The sequence below is a fragment of the Giraffa tippelskirchi genome, chromosome 6 (assembly GCF_054371585.1).
Source record: "Giraffa tippelskirchi isolate mGirTip1 chromosome 6, T2T-mGirTip1v1.2.pri, whole genome shotgun sequence".
Taxonomy (NCBI): Eukaryota; Metazoa; Chordata; class Mammalia; order Artiodactyla; family Giraffidae; genus Giraffa; species Giraffa tippelskirchi.
The window spans coordinates 38,273,159-38,287,120 of record NC_137280.1 but is presented as its reverse complement, the minus strand read 5'-3'; the positions used below and the strand labels follow the sequence as shown (position 1 = coordinate 38,287,120).

General features: G+C 38.5%; 1 pseudogene; it reads left to right on the top strand.

Moving 5' to 3' along the window:
- The first annotated feature begins 5,083 nt into the window (after positions 1-5,083).
- Positions 5,084-13,083, top strand: LOC145510768 (putative MAGE domain-containing protein MAGEA13P pseudogene; annotated as a pseudogene).
- The last annotated feature ends 879 nt before the right edge of the window (positions 13,084-13,962 follow it).

Here is a 13,962-nt window from a genome sequence, read left to right as displayed (position 1 = left end):
TTATTCTACCTATAAATGGGCCAGTTATAATCTCTGGTCTAGATATTCTATGAAGTCATCTCCAACCTAGAATTCTTTCTATTCCCTAGAAAAGGGCTATGGGACTCTTGCTTTCTGTTTCCTGGATTTACCAAGATGCTGTCACACCTGTCCAAGTGAAGGTTTATGAGATTCCCCTAGACCTCAGAAACCTGCAGGTCCTTGCTTCCTTGTTGAGTTTCCTTTGTACTAGGAGAGGATCTGGTCTCAGGGAGTAGGAGGAAAAGTTTTACTCTGGCCTCATCTAACTTCGCTGAATCTTCAGCAACCTCAGGGCTAGGCTTTTGAAAGTCTGTTTCAAAGCCAGTTTGTTTTTGCCTTGAGGCTAAAGTGTTTGGCTGCCCTAAAAAAAAAAGGAAGACATCAGGAAATAGGAAATACTTCAGGGAGGGATTAGTTAAAATTCTATTATTTTGCAAATTAATTTTATTTTGCCTTTTTTCTGTTGACTTGAGAGATTTGAGTGTGCTCAAGCAGACCGCTTTTAACTACGGACCATGAGATAGCAAAGAACAATTAGCAAATAGTGCTTTAAAGTTTCATTATTTCAATTGTTAAAGCTGTAGCTGACTTCTGAATTTCTGTTCTGCCTTGAATAAAATGCTGAATGACCATTAACATTTCAATAATATGTGAAATTTATTTTCCCACAACTTACAGTTTTATGTTAAACTTGCAGTCATATAGACTAATAACTTCATCATCTTAACTCCTTAAAATAAGATGATTTTAAATAAATTAGGAAATCATTTTCATATTTTCCTTTAAAATTTGAAGACCTATTTGCAGTATTTCCTAATTTCTACTTTGCTGAAAGTCAATATTGCTACTACCACTACTTTTAGGATAGTTAGTGATTAGAAGAGTCATGACTTTATTTTAAATCAAATTACTTATGGGTATATGAAAACTCATTCAATGTCATTAACGATTAAAAGATGCAGATTAGAACAAAGGATGTATTTTCACTTGATAGAGAATTTTCAAAAGATAAAATCTTTATTTTCAGGTTGTATAAAACAAATTAAGAAATTATTTATTTTGGACATCTTTATGATAATAAATGTTACACAAGTTTTAAAATGTAGGTATTGGTGACAGTAGCAAATAACTCTCCAAACACATAACAACTCCAGCATGGTGGAGGTTTCCTCCTTGTACACGAGGCTATGTTGAATCAGAGCCTTTCTCTACGTGGTCACTGGGACATCCAAGCTAACAGAAGTTCAACAACTTTAATGACAACTTCAGTTGTCATTCCAAACAACTGAAAAGGGAAAAGAGTTTGAAGAAGTACGTGTAAGAGGTCTCCATGGGTCATTACAGTACTGATAATCATTGGTTGAACCTCATACTCCCGGTCACACTTAAGTGCAGTGGTGGGAGGAACAGATAGTCTGGTTGCATCCAGGAGGAAGAAGAGGTTGTGGAATTTGGTGTATAGAGCAAATTCTCTGCTATGATAGGCAGTATATTTGATCTGGCATTTCTATATTTATCCTAAGAAAATTCGAATTCTGTTCTCAAAGATTGAGCTACAAAGGGTATTTTTTAAAGCGATCTTTATAGTGGTGAACAATTGGATACTATTTGAATGTTCAGCAATAAGTTGTGCACTGATTCAAAATACATGGTGATGTGTGTATATATACACATAGTACATGTGAGAAAAAGAATACACTATGGTGCAAGAATGACTACAGCAACCAATGTCTAGGTAAACATTTATTCACCTGGAATGTTATGCAAGGTATATCATCCATTTTAAAGAGCCAATTATGAATAGTATGTGGACTTTGAACCATTTTTGTTATAACAGTATATATTGATGGGTGGAAAATATTCTAGAATGATATTGGCAGAGGCTATCCCAGTTACCTCTAGATTGTGGAGCCATAGGTATTTTGATTTCCTTCATACATTTCTTTCTTTTCAAGAAAAAAAATCCCTAAAACTACTTTATATTTATTTTGCTTTTTTAAACAAAAAATAAAGTTGACTCTACTGCAAAAATATCTAGGCACATATTTCAATACTAAAGTTCTCTTTTTCTATGGATTATGTAAATCATTACTTAGATTTCTCTTGCAGAGTTACATAGACTCTTTGACCTGAGAATTCTATCTGTAGCTGGATACTTGTTCCCAGCCCCCCTGCATCTGAACTATGTAAATAACTCTTGAACTACCTTGAGCTATGTAAATAACTCTTTCATGTGGCAGGGGCTACATCTCTAAGATTTTTTTTCTTGTGCAGTGGATTAAGTACTTTAAAGTTCTCTTGACTTAGGCTAACTCGCTCACATCATCCGCAACAGAGTGCGTCTGCTGTATAAGTAGCTGAAATGATTAGAAATAGTGCAGATTATCACCTCTCCTTTGTTTTCAGTGAAATATTGTACAACATAGTACATAAAGAAACAAGGGCACCCTGGGAATGCTATTCATGAAAAAAGAAGACACTTCACCGTGACCATCAGCTTGTTCCTTTAAGTATTCACAAACTTCCTTTCTTTAATCTAGAACATGACTAATTTTATAGTCAATTCTCAGCTAATGTTTGTTGGTTTATTATTGAAATGTCCTAGTATTTAATTTTGACTGTCCATCACCCAGGCGGTTTGTCAAAAAGTCTCATTTGATAAATCAGAGGAGAATCCTTACTGAACTTTTTCAACTGCTTTCTTAGAAAATCTGCTTTAGAGCACAAATATGTATTTATAATTGAAAACATTAGGAATTTGAGATCTTAAGCCTAGGATAACAATAGGCACAGCAGCTTAACCAGCCATTGAGGATCTATTAACATTAAGTCATTTTCCTATCAGAAAAGAACAGTTTTCTGCTAAGATATAAAGATCAGTAAAATGGGTCTTTGAGGCGGTGTTCTTTGATAAATCTGTGGGGTTTCAAGTTGTCCTCTGCACAAGGGCTTGTAGCTAAGGGACTGAGTGGAGCCTGAAATCCAGACCTCATTCGCTTCTCCAAGCTATGCATCCATGTTTGAGCCTGTGTCTATCTTGGTGTTTGAAGGAGATTACCACAAAGGCTCTGTTTGGTCTTTGCTATTCCTGCCTTCTTTCCTTGGCTTCCCTTGTGGCTCAGCTGGTAGAGAATCCACCCGCAATGCAGAAGACCTGGCTTCGATTCCTGGCTTGGGAAGATCCCCTGGAGAAGGGAAAGGCTACCCACTCCAGTATTCTGGCCTGAAGAAGTCTATGGACTATACAGTCCATGGGGTCACAAAGAGTCGGACACGACTGAGTGACTTTCACTTTCACTATTCCTGTCATTGTTTAAGCCTGAATAAATTGCCATACAGTTTATTAAGCTTCTCTTACGGTCAGGATCAAAAGATTTTTTTCAGTACAGTATTGTAGGTTAACATTAACATGAATCACTTATTGACTAAGCCAAGACATCCCTTCCTTCCTTCCTTCACTCCTTCCTTTCCTCCCTCCCCTCCTTCCTTTCCTCCCTCCTTCCTTCCCTTCTCCCTCTATCATCTTATTATATGCCAGATATTATACGCAGCTTCAAAGATGAAAAAGTGAACACTGAAGATCCTGCCTTCCAGGATCTGGTGGTTGTTTTTCTGTCACTAGACCATGTTCGACTCTTTGTGACCCTACAGACTGCAGCACACCAGTCTCCTCTGTCCTCCTCTATCTCCCAGAGTTTGCTCAAATTCATGTCCATCAAGTCAGTGATGCTGTCTAACCATCTCATCCTCTGCCACCCGCTTCTCCTTTTGCTTTCAGTCTCTCCCAGCATCAGGTTCTTTTCCAATGAATCGGCTCTTCACATCAGTTGGCCAAAGTATTAGAGCTCCAGCTTCAGCAACAGTCATGCCAATCAATATTCAGGGTTGATTTCCTTTAGGATTGACTGGTTTGATGTTCTTGCTGTCCAAGGGACTCTCAAGAGTCTTCTTCAGCATTACAATTTGAAAGCATCAATTCTTCAGCGTTCAGTCTTCTTTATGGTCCAACTCGCACATCCATACATGACTACTGGGAAAACCATAACTTTGACTATATAGACTTTTGTTGACAGAGTGATGTCTCTGATTTTTAATAGGCTGTCTAGGTTTGTCATAGCTTTCCTTCCAAGGAGCAAGTGTCTCTTAATTTCATGGCTGCAGTCACCAGCCTCAGTGATTTTGGAGCCCAAGAAAATAAAAACTGTCCCTGCTTCCACTTTTCCCCCATCTATTTGTCATGAAGTGATGGGACTTACTTTCAGGGAATTTATAATCTGGTGGTGGCATCATTCGAAAAATGAGAATTAACAGATCAGGTAATTGTGGGCAAGGCACGCTCATGACAGACTGCTGCGGCCTCATCTTGCTTCACAATGCGTAGGTGATCAGTAAAGTTCTCAGGGTCAAGCATAGGGCATGATCCTCACTGAGTTCTAAGGCTTTTGGAGCACAGTTGTGAGTCAGAAAACCCCCAGGTTTAAACATTCTCTAAACAATGTCCCCAGCCCCTTCTCAACCCTTTACCCCCCAAGATCTTCACCTCTGTTTTACTTAGCTTGAAACTCAGCCAGTCAGCTTTCATGTGAGTCCTTAGCTCAGCCAGGCACTGAGTAAGCTCTAAAGCTACACTGTCAGAATAGATGAAAAGAAGATGTAGTGCAGGGTATCATTAGTGTTCTGATGATATTCCAATATTTGCATTAAAGAAACCATAAATATTTTAAATGAGATTTCAAAAATTCCCTGTGCCCAGCCCGATTTTCTCAGGAGTACCCAAAGAAATTTGGTAGAGGCATTTTATAGAGTCAGTGGGAGAAGATGGATTGATCTTGGCTGGAAAGAAGAGTTGAAATAAAAACTATGAACTAACATAGGTCATGTATTTCTGGGGCATATTTTTGTAGGTGTATATGATTCTATAAAATTTGACTAACTCTTTGTATAATGACTTCTAAAAAATGATATTCTTTTTTTTGGTGTGCAAAATAGAAAAAAATCACCTTTTTTCTCCCTTAGCACAAGTATAAAAAGTAAAACAGAATGTCAAAATATTCTAGTTAAAATGCACGATGTCAGAGATTCAGCTTCGCTGCCATTATGTTCAAGCAGCATGGCACCTAAGAACAATGGAACTGGGGTGAACTCTTTCAGGCTAAGTCTGCTTTATTTGAGCACAGCACTTTTCTTTGCACTAATTTCCCTGATTGACAGCACTATTGGCAGTGGGAAGGAATTTATGGGTATCATTAATGACAAGCAGTGGAAGCTTTTAGGTATTTTTTTATATGTATATATAAGAAACATTATGCCTTTCAAACTAATACGGTAATAGGTCCTTTACTGAAATGGGATTTATAGAATCTAAAATGAAAATCTAACATATACCATTATATATATACATATATACACACACATATATATATACATATATATATATATATGTAGAGGCAGTTTTATAACTTTCTGAAGTTGGAGGGTGGCATTTTATCAGCTGGGAGCATGACAAAGATGAGAGGCCATCCTGAGGATTTTGTGCTCCCCTTTATCTGTGATTGGTTACTCAGCTAAAGCTGTCCTTGATGTTTGTGATGCTGGGTCTGTAGGAAAACCTGCATTCAATCTGATGCTTGGCAAATGAGATTGCTGTTAGAAACTAGACACAAATGATGTGCTTAAATTCCAGGAGATTACATTAATGTTACCATAAATGGAAAATCAAATTGTCATCGTCTTAGAGGAGTAGAGAAGAAAAAAAAAATCTATTTATACCAGACACATCATAAAATTAAGTTACTTCATATAAAATATGAATTACTTGAGTCCCAAGAGGAAACCATTAAATATAAGCATATACAAAGACAGTTTTGACCAAAACAAAAATGAAATAAACTCAGGATCTGATTGGGCCATTACACAAAGGAAGAGTTGCTAAATAGACCCCCTATAATGGGGGATGTGGGTAGATTCCAAGGACTTTTTAACTGCAGAAAATTTGATCATAAAGGAGAAGAATAAAGGGAGGGGAGAGAAAGCTCCCGGAACACCTTGCTAAGCACCATTTCCCATTGCCCAAGTCTAATTCTGATTACTTCTGCCATTTTAGAAAGCCCAAAGCCTGAGAATTTGACAAAGAAATAGACCAAAAAATTGAACCCACATGTAAACTATTTACAGGGTTGCTAGCCCAGAGAAACGGGATGGGAAACAAACAGCAACAACAGCAAATTCAAAATTGGCTATAAATCTAAAATAAGAAGTGCTAGACTCACATTGGGCATGGTACACCAGGATCAGCTTGCTTTAGAACTTATATATATATATATGAAGAACATTTATCACTAGTTCTCTTAGTTGTTGAAGAGAAATTCCAGAAGAGAATTGACACCCATGGAAAAGACCTATTACTGGGGAAAAACATTGTTTATATTTCTTGCTTTGTTAACATAAGTGCTTAAATGTAGCAATTCTGCTGAAGCTTACTTGGGTTTGGTTATGTCCCCAACCTGGTACAAGTGGGGTCAGAGAATGTAGAACTCAAAAGGGGGCTCTATCTTTAGCCTGAGACAGGTCCCTTAGCTTCTGTTGTTCAATTTCATCTATCTACTTAGCTCAGTGGAAAACTATACCCCCTCCCTCCACAGAATTGCTGATAGCCTAGGGATGCTCATACCATCTTTAGGAGTCAGTTGATACAAAGGGACAAAGAAAATGACTATACACTGCCTGAAGGGATTAGGCAGTGTTTTGGGTGCTAGTGTTAACCCTAGGGTTGATGTCTTATTGGCCTTGGGCATCTGTGCTTGCAGAAGTTAAGTTTTGAAGTGGTATAGCAGTTCCCCACTGAGTTACTATCAAATGTTGGAAGTTCTTCATGCGTATAAATTTGCCCTGAGATTCAGCTGAGATAGTTATATCTTATTCATATTTTCACCCACTGAAATAAAATTTGGGAACAAACACCATGGTAGACTATGTGCTTGATAATGAAATTTAAAAAGGAATCTTCAAGAAGTTGACAATCTAACAAAGGGAACAAACAGAAATAAACAAACAGAAATAAACATCACCATATAATATGATCAGAGTTATCAGGGGTCATAGGAAGTATTTTCAGAGGAATAAGAACAGGAGTAACAGACTTGATCTTAGGACATTGAGGAAGCTGCACAGATATTTGAACTGGGTTTTGAGGAATGAGATGGAGTTCACCATATGGGAGCTGTATGATGAACGTTACTATATGAGGTTAAAGGCAGAGCAAAGTCCTGGAGGAATGCAAATCACAGTGTGTTTAGAATAGAAACTTTTTAATGTGTGAAATGGGAGTGGTAAAAGATGAGATCAGAAAGGTAGGATGTGTCCTGAGACTAAATGGGCTTTGGATGCAATTCTAATACAAGGTCTCAACCTATTAGCTCATCATGGAATCAATTCAGTGGCTTCCCTTCCCAAGACTTTTCTTTCTGTTTAATCATTTCCTCTGAAACATAATTTTTTACTTTTCTTCTGGATCATATCAACATATATACAAGTACGAACATTTATTCTCTTCAAATACAAATTCTCAATGCTAGGTTTTATCCTACTCATCTCTATGTGCTGCTGTCTATATCTGGCTATAACTAAATTTACCTTCACAGATAGTTCTCAAATGTATTATTTACTTATTTAATAGATGCTTCAGTTTTTACTGGCTATGATGGTTAATTTTACGTGACAGTTTGTCTAAGCCACAAGTTGCTCAGATATTCTGAGTTTGTCCAAGAGGATTTCTGGATGAGATTAACATTTGAGTGGATAGACTGGGTGAAGCAAATTGCCCTACCTTAATATGGGTGGGCCTCATCCAATCAGTTGAAAGCCTGAATAAAACAAAAAATCTGACCCTTCTGCTCATAAAAGATAATTCTTTCTGTCTGACTGCCTTTGAGCTGGGATATCAGCTTTTTCCTGCCTTCACTCTAACTGAAACATCAGTTCTTCCTGGGTTTCAAGACATCTGCCCTTGAGACTGGAATCACACCATAGGCCTTTCTGGGTTCCAGCTCACCAACTCACATTGAAGACCTTGACTACACCTTTCGTGATCATGTGAACAAAACTCTTATAATAAATCTCTTTTATATTTATATATTATGTAAACAATAAATATTAATTAAACATATTTTATTGGTTCAATTTCTCTGTACTAGTCTGACTAATACACCAGCTAACACTCTTTGATCCTCAAGCTCCTCATCTTTATAATGAAGATAACAAATACAATATTATCTACCATTGGATCTATTATAAGGAAATAGTACTAATATCTATGTGTGTAATATGTTTTTACAGTGCTAAGAGTTTAGTGGAAATAAATATAATGTAATCGGAAGCTATCATTACTTAACAATTTTTCTACCTACACTACTGTTTGGGCTTCTCTGTTCACATTACATTCTCTGATATCATTACATCAGACATCTCTTGCAACAGGCCTCATATTTTTGGATCTTTATTTCTCCAGTTATTTTTGAGCAAACAGTTTAGCACATGCGTAACACAGCAGCACCATGTCATACCTATGTCAAATACTCTTTTTATTAGCTTTATAGAGCTATAATTAACATAAAATAAACTGAACTTGTTGAAAGTTCATGGTTTGATAAATTTTGACACATGGATACTTCTGTAAATCCATGCCTACAATCAAAATAATGAACATATTCATCACCCCCAAAAGTTTCCTGTCTGCCCTTCAATTCCCTCTCCTGCATTTCCTTGCCACCCATCTCCCAGGATATGTCTGACCTGCTTTTTGCCAGTGAAAATTAATTACAACTACAAATTAATTGGAATTTTCTAGAATTTTGCATAGTAAAAATTAAATTGTAGTATTCATGCCTTTCTTCTTTCTCTGAGCATCCTGTTTTTGAGGTTCATCTGTGTTGTTGCAGATATCATTACAGTGCACCTTTTTATTGCTGAGTAGTATTTCATCCAATGGTTATACAACAATTTGTTTATCCTTTCCTCTACTGCTAATCATTTGGATTTTTCCAATTTGGGCTATTAAAGCTGCTATAAATATTTATATACAAGTTTTTTAAGGAAATATGCTTTTATTTATCTTGAGTAAATATCTTGGCATTAAATGACTGTATCATATGATAGACATAGAATTAACTTTTTAAGATCCTGCCAAACTGTTTTAGACCAGGAGTGCATAAGAATTTCAGTTGCTCCATATACCTGCCAAGACTTGATATGGTGAGTCATTTTAATTTTAGGCATGCTAATAGGTGTGTGGTGGTGGTAGTAGTAGTTTATTGAGATTTTAATTATACTTCCCTAATTAATAATGATGTTGAACATTTTTATGTGCATATTTGCCATCTGTATAAATTCTTTGGTGATGAGTATGATCAAACCTTTGGCTAGTTTATAATTGTGCTTTTTATGTTCTTATTGAATTTTAACTGTTCTTTGTGTATTTATTGATATAAATCCTTTATGAGACAAGTAATTTGCAAATATTCTCTCCCAGTCTATGGCTTGCCTTTTTATTCTCTTAACAATGTCTTTGGAGGAGAACATGATTTAATTTTGATAAAGTCAATAAATCAATTTTTATTTTTTGTAAGTTGTCTTCCTGGTGTAACAGCTAGGAAATTATTTCCTAACCCCAAATCGTTTACAAATCATATTAAGTTATCTCCTATATTTTCTTCTAGAATGTTTATGAATTTTGAATTTACACTTGAGTATATGGCCCATTTTGATTTAATTTTTGTATATGGTGTGTGAGGTATGAATTGAAATTCTTGTTTCTTGCTTTCTTTTCCTCTTTTTAAATACAAAAAGCCTAATCTTCATTGTGAAAGTATATGAAAAGTGGGGGGTTTGGGGAGGTAATTAGGTGTGGATGAGATCATGGACACAGAGCCCACATGATGGAATGGGATTCATGCTCTTATAAGGAGGTAAAGAGCACACCCGTTCTGCCATGTGAGGCTACAAAAAGAAGTTAGAGTCTGCAACTCAAGGAAAGGCTCTCATCAGAACCTGACCAAACTGGCACCATAATCCTAGACTTCCAGTCTACAGAACTGTGAGAAATATGGATCTGAAAATCAAACAGTAGAATTGCAGAATGTACATTTTTCACCTGTAATCTTAGGTTCTGTAGGATTCAAAGTCCTGGATCTCAAATAAGTGGAAAAGATGCTTCCACAGGGAACACAGTAACGATTCTACTGGACTTGAAGAGACTGCTACCAACTGATCAGTTCAGCCTTGCTATGTGAGTGAATTTGTAGGCAAAGAAAGGACTTAACTAATGAACCCAACATTGCTACCATATTATGAGGGCAGAAGGGAACATGTGTAAAACCCAGGGAATTCACAGAAGTATTTCTTATTAATTCCATGATCAGTAATAACTCTAAATGGACAAATCCAAAAACCACAGCCAAGCAAAGGAAAAACAACTAAAGACTCAGAACCTATAGGGATGAAGATCTGAGTCACTACTAAAGGAAACAACCTAGACTTGATGTATGGCTGGTCAAAGGTGCAGGAAATCTAGAATAGGTGGGAGAGAGAGCTGTTGATAAATATAATTCACAGCCCCAGTCCCTGTTGCAGCAACAAGGACTATAGATTGCTCAAGTAACCCTTTGGTATTGGTTTTTAAAGATTAAGGTAAACCATTATCTTGAAGGTCCTGAATGATTTTAGGAATTAATATTATCAGCCTTTCTTATTCCCTGTCTTACACTTTTCATGCTCACATTAAGTTCCAAATATGGCTGTTAGCAACCAGCTTCTTTCAGGTATAATGTGGCAATACTTCTCTTCTGTACTTTATATCTCTATCTTTCTGTCCTGACACCTTTGTTTACATTGAGGGCAGAATCACTCAATAGACGAGTTTGAGAAAACCAGGAAGTGTGGAGAATGGACACCCACAAATAACCCTGGAGCAGTAGGGGATGGGGGCCTGTATATAAATGGTCTCTGTATCTCACAGGCAGGCAGTTCTAAGGAATGTTCTACAGGTTCTTAGAAGATTCCCAGATGATAGGGTCTCCAGTGATGATCAACTTAATACATGCTTATATCGACTGTTTTTGCTTCACTGCTTCACCTGTCCTAGTTCTCCATCCCAAGCTCATGGGACTAAGTACCAAAATAAACTACTTTCCCTGTAGGCTTGTTTTAGACTGATTTCTGATGAGTTGTACAAGTTCAAACAGTTGCCTTTGGCATCCATGTTCCAGTGGTCATTCCTCTGTCCTTATTAAACTTATCAGAAACATGAGACAAGACACTCACTCTCTCTTTTGTGACACATTTTATTCTTTTGGTTTCTAAGATAGTAACACCTGGTTTGGATTCTACCTCAGTTCAGTCGCTCAGTCATGTCAGACTCTTTGCTACCCCATGGAATGCAGCACGCCAGGCTTCCCTGTCCACCACCAACTCCCGGAGCTTGCTCAAACTCATGTCCATTGAGTCGGTGATGCCATCCAACCATCCCATCCTCTGTTGTCCCCTTCTCCTCCTGCCTACAATCTTTCCCAGCATCAGGGTCTTTTCAAATGAGTCAGTTCTTTGCATTAGGTGGCCAAAGTATTGGAGTTTCAGCTTCAACATCAGTCCTTCCAATGAATATTCACAATTGATTTCCTTTAGGATTGACTGGTTGGATCTCCTGCAGTCCAAGGGACTCCAAGAGTCTTCTCCAACACCACAGTTCAAAAGCATCAATTCTTCGGTGCTTAGCTTTCTTTATAGTCTAACTCTCACATCCATACATGACTACTTGAAAAACCATAGCTTCACTTCACTTATGAGGCCTCAGGCCAACCAGGAAAACAGGAGCCCATGACACTTGGGAGCACCCCTAGAGAGGAGACCTGGTCGCACCCTCCTGTTGGCCACCTCCAACACAAGTCATCATGTCCCTGGATCAGAAAAGTGAGCACTGCAAGCTTGAGGAATACCTTCAGGCCCCAAAAGGCCTAGAAAGGCCTTTGAAAGTGTGCAGGCTCCCATGGCTAGGAAGGAAGAGGCCAACTCCTCCACCTCTTCCTCTTCCATGACCTCCTTCTCCTCCACCAACTTCTCATCCTCCACCCCCTCTTCTCCTCCCTCACTTCTTTGATCTCTGGCACCCCAGAGGAGGTGCCTGCCACGGGGGCACTGAGTGCTCGCCAGGGTTCTCAGGGAGCCTGCTTCCCACCCACTGCCATCACAGCCTCTCTACTGAGTCAATCTGATGGGAATTTCAGAAGCCAAGAAGAGGAGGGCCCCAGCATCTCCGAGGCTCCACCAGATCCCCAGTTCTTGCTCAGTTATGAGCTAAACAAGAAGGTGACTGAACTGGTACAGTTTCTGTGTGTCAAATATGTAACAAAGGAATCCACCCCAAAGCAGAAATGCTGAGGAGTGTCATCAGAGAGCACAAGGACAACTTCTTTGTGATCTTCAGCAAAGTCTATGAGCGTATGGAGGTTGTCTCTGGCATTGAAGTGAAAGAAGTAGACTCCACCAGCCACTCCTATGACCTTGTCAAATCACTCAACCTCAGCTATGACAAGAGGCTGAGTGATGACCTGGGCATGCCCAAGACAAGTCTCCTGATACTTATCCTGGGTATGACCTTCATGGAGGGGAACTGTGCCCCTGAGGAGAAAATCTGGGAAGTGTTGAATATGATGGGGATGTATGCTGGGCAGAAAGACTCCATCTATGAGGAACCCAATAAACACATCAATAATGATTTGATGAAGGAACAATATCTAGATAATTGGCAGGTGTCTTGACAGTGATCTGCACATTATGGATTCCTATGGGGTCCAAGGGCCTATGCTGAAACCAGCAAGATGAAAGTCCTGGAATTTTTTTTTTTTTGCCATAATCAGTGGGTGGAACTGACTCCGCTTCCTTCTCATTCTGGTATAAGGAAACTTGAAAGACAAGAGAGCCCAGGCCAGAGCTGCCCTCGGGGACGATACTACTGTCACGGCCAGTGAAAGTTCCAGGGTCACACCCAGCAGACTATCTTGCCCCGAGTGAAGTCAGAAGCAGTTTATTCAGTCTGCATTTGAAGGCAGCAGCCAGTATTCCACATAGTGGAGGACCAGGGTGGATCTGAAAGGAAGTGTATAGCATCGTTGCGTTTCTGTTGTATATGGGTGATTTGGATATTTGTCTTTATTTTTTACTTTTTTTCCCCAAATATTATTTAATAAAGTTTAATTAGTTCCAGAAAACAAACAAGCTTCTGTCCATCCACTTCACTGTCTATCTTCACTGCCTAGTCTGTCATGGTAATATCAAACTTGAACCACTGTCACAGCCCTCTGCTTGGCCTTTCAATTCTTACTCTTATTTCTTAGAATTCAATCTCCGAGATGGCTAACAAACACATGAAAAGATGCTCAACATTACTCATTATTAGAGAAATGCAAATCAAAACCACAATGAGGTACCATTTCACACCAGTCAGAATGGCTGCTATCCAAAAGTCTACAAGCAATAAATGCTGGAGAGAGTGTGGAGAAAAGGGAACCCTCTTACACTGTTGGTGGGAATGCAAACTAGTACAGCCACTATGGAGAACAGTGTGGAGATTCCTTAAAAAACTGGGAATAGAACTGCCATATGACCCAGCAATCCCACTGCTGGGCATACACATCGAGGAAACCAGAATTGAAAGAGACGCGTGTACCCCAATGTTCATCGCAGCACTGTTTACAATAGCCAGGACATGGAAGCAACCTAGATGTCCATCAGCAGATGAATGGATAAGGAAGCTGTGGTACATATACACAATGGAATATTACTCAGCCATTAAAAAAAAATACATTTGAATTGGTTCTATTGAGATGGATGAAACTGGAGCCCATTATACAGAGCGAAGTAAGCCAGAAAGAAAAATACCAATACAGTATA